Genomic DNA, 3,435 nt, shown 5'->3' on the forward strand with positions numbered 1-3,435 from the left:
ACTGGGGCAAGGAACTTCCTGTTCCATTTTTCCAGAGCCCTTCCCTAGGCTGGCGGAGGCTGGCTTTGGCCCTGGAGTCCTCAGAGAACCCCTCTAGCATCTCTGCCTGTGTAGTGGGGACTCGGAGTGGTGAGTTGGAGGGAGGCCGGGGTGCAGGCTGCCAGAACGGGTGCTAGGAGTTCACAGCAGCTTGGAGAGAGCAGGGGAGGCTCCAGGCCTTGGTGCTGGGGTGGGGGCTGGAAGAGCCTGGGAGGATGTAGAGGGTCTGCTGGGGAGCCTTGTGTCAGCCAGCTTGGTGGACCTGTTGCGATGGGGGCGTTGGGGAGGAGGGAGATCGCAGAACTTCCTGTGACATTGAAGAAGGCTGGCTTCACATGCTCCCAGGTGGACTGATGGGCCTTGTCCACTCAGCCCAGCACGCAGAGGGAAGCCCACCAACAAACAACAAATCAGGCAGCTGCCAACTGTGTCCAGGGAGAAAGGGGGTGTTCCCGGCCGCGGACCCCCCCTTTGCCCCCTTCCCCAACTCTGGGCTCTCACATGACCTGGATGGGTCTCGTGGCAGCACCTCCACCCTGGGCTCCAAATTAAGCTGGTCAAATGTTGGATGGTGGCTGTAGAGCCTCCTCATGCTTCCCTACCCAGCCCACCCCCAACAGAGGTGCATATTAACAGAGCTTTTGTCCTGGAGATCTGGGGGGAGGGAGAAATTCTCTGAAGCCAACTTGTCTCGAATTCCACCTCTTTGAAACCTTTTGGAGAGACCTCACCTGGAGATTCCGGCCTCCCTGTGTGGCTCGGCCTGAGGGCTGAAATTTGGAATCCTCTTATTTTTTTTCTGTTTCATGCTGTGATATTTCGGTTAAGGCTAGGAAAATGGCACAGAGCAGGTGGAGATCAGTTCCTTTTCTGTTTCAGAGCTTTGACACTGTGTTCTAGACCTACGTTCTCAGCCTAAAGCAAATCTTGGCTCCATCTGGTGTGACCCTGAGCACGTCACCAAGTGCAACTTTGCACTTCGCAAAGGGAGAAATGATTATTTAGTGCATGGGCTGGACCGGGATGAAATGAGCCTAATCGCTGGACGTTCAGTACCTGCCCGCTTCTCCTGCAGGATAGTGGATGAGCAGTGATTGGTTTTCTTGTTATTTTGTGCATGCTACTAAGAACCAGTGAAACACAATCCCATTTTCTCTCCCCTCCCCCTCACTTTTTTTTTCTTTTCTTTTTTTTTTTTTTTTTTTTGAGACAGGGTCTTCCCCTTTTATCCAGGCTGGTGTGCAGTGGCGCGAACATGTCTCGCTGCAGCTTTGACCTCCCGGGTTCAAGCGATCCTTCTGCCTCGGTCACCCAAAATGCTGGGATTATAGGCATGAGCCACCGCATCCAGCCTCACAACACCATTTTTCTGATCATTTATCACAGACCTTTTCTGCCCTAGACGTTGTTATGTGCTTTCCTTTGAGATGGCCAGAATCATTGCCATTTCCTAATTTCTGCTAATAGACATTGAAGTAACTTCAAGTGCTGGATGAACACTCATTGAACTAGTCACAGCTCCTACTCCCAGGCCAGGCAGAGAAATACACTCATCTGTGATTGAGGCACTGCGTCACCCTAGTGGGGAGAGACTAGTGGGGAGAGACGGGGGCTGCCTGGAGTGGATGCCAGAGGGCAGGAAAGCATAGTTCTGGCTCGGGGGTGGTTACACTCTCACACGTGCAGGGGTTGAAATCTGGATTTCTCACTTTGTCTTCATTTATCTGGCCCCACCCTGTCCCCATCCGGCTCCCAAACTGGGAGCTTAAGGGTTAACGCTAGGAAGCATCTCAGCACCTGGATGGGATGGGACTGGGGCAGGGAACTTCCCAGTTTTGTCGGAGTCCTTCCCCAGGTAGCTGAGGTTGGGAGATGGAGGGGAGATGGGGTGGGGGTGAGGGGCTTGGAAGATACTGTGTGTTTCGGGGAAGTTGGGAGAGATGGGTCATGTTCTAGCATCACCTCCCCCTCCTTCTCAGCGGCTAAGCTTAAAATCCCCCATTCTGTACCACAACACACACCCCACCTGAGAAGGAGGTTCAGAGAACCCTCAGGCTCATATTAAGTGGGTACACCGAACTGGCCAAGGCTCTCAACTAGGCCATTGTTACTAGGGAGAGGCTGCCCAAGGCTGGGTTACCTTTTTTTTTTTTTTTTGAGACAGAGTCTCATTCTATCGCCCAGGCTGGAATGTAGTGGTGCAACCTCAGCTCACTGCAACCTCTGCCTCCTAGGTTCAAGCGATTCTCCTGCCTCAGTCTCCCGAGCAGCTGGGACCACAGATGCATGCCACCATGCCCGGATAATTTTTTTTTTTTTTTTTTTTTTGAGATGGAGTCGCACTCTGTCGCCCAGGCTGGAGTGCAGTGGCGTGATCTTGGCTCACTGCAACCTCCGCCTCCCAGGTTCAAGTAATTCTCCTCTCTCAGCCTCCTGAGTAGCTGGGGCTACAGGCGCATGCCACCACATCCAGCTAATTTTTGTAATTTTAGCAGACACAAGGGTTTCACCATATTGGTCAGGCTGGTCTTGAACTCCTGACCTCAGGTGATCCACCCACCTCGGCCACCCACAGTGCTGGGATTACAGGCCTGAGTCACTGCACCCAGCCACTGGGTTACCTTTTTGCTGAGCCTTAGTGTCCTCGGCTGTAGAATGGGTGATGGGTCCAATAGAACTATGAGTCACTGCTGCGGTGCCTGGTGTTGTAATCAGCAGCAATGAGAACAGTAATAGCTCGTGCTCATGGATGCCTACTGTGTGCCAGCCACTATGTGCTGGACAGTGCCCTGTGCCACTCAGGTGGGGGGAGTGGTGCTTCAGGTTTTCTTCACATCCCCCTACCTGGGGTGCCAACTGGGAGTGGAGAGTGGGAGGCTCTAGGAGAGGTTCCCTTGTGTAGCCCTGAGGCTAGAGAACAGGAAGGGCAGAAAGCAGAGGGCAGGAGCCTGGGTTTCCATGTCTATAAAATGACCCCTGTCTGAAATAAAATGTAAAAAGTGCCTCAGAGATCTAACAAAAATACGAGCCTGCTCCGCTCAGAAAAGCTTAAGTCATCCAGCCTCAATTAGTTGAGCAGGACTGAACTGAATCCCCTGTGGGTGGCACTGGGCTACCAGACCAGGAAGGAGAAGCCCCACAGTCCTAGACTTGGGAGGAGGTTGGGGGAGGTTGTCAGTGCCCCCTGGTGGCGATAAATGACTTATTTTACATTTTTTATTTTTTGAGACAGGAGCTCACACTGTCGCCTAGGCTGGAGTACAGTGTTGCAGTCACAGCTCACTCACCGCAGCCTCAACCTCCTGGGATCAAGCAATCTTGCCACCTCAGCCTTCCAAGTAGCTAGGACCACAGGTATACACAACCATGACTGGTTACATTTTTTTTTTTTTTTTT

The 3,435-nt window shown here is 52.5% G+C and overlaps 1 protein-coding gene across 1 annotated transcript in view; it reads left to right on the forward strand.

The window, feature by feature from the left end:
• ZSCAN10 (zinc finger and SCAN domain containing 10) overlaps positions 1 to 3,435 on the forward strand; it is a 19,427-nt gene continuing 15,992 nt past the window's right edge. The window contains exon 1 of the mRNA XM_011982647.1: positions 1 to 129. The gene's annotated coding sequence lies outside the window, so the exon portion shown is untranslated. The remainder of the gene's footprint in view (positions 130 to 3,435) is intronic.

Source organism: Mandrillus leucophaeus, unplaced genomic scaffold, assembly GCF_000951045.1.
Source record: "Mandrillus leucophaeus isolate KB7577 unplaced genomic scaffold, Mleu.le_1.0 Scaffold240, whole genome shotgun sequence".
In the NCBI taxonomy this organism is placed as follows: domain Eukaryota; kingdom Metazoa; phylum Chordata; class Mammalia; order Primates; family Cercopithecidae; genus Mandrillus; species Mandrillus leucophaeus.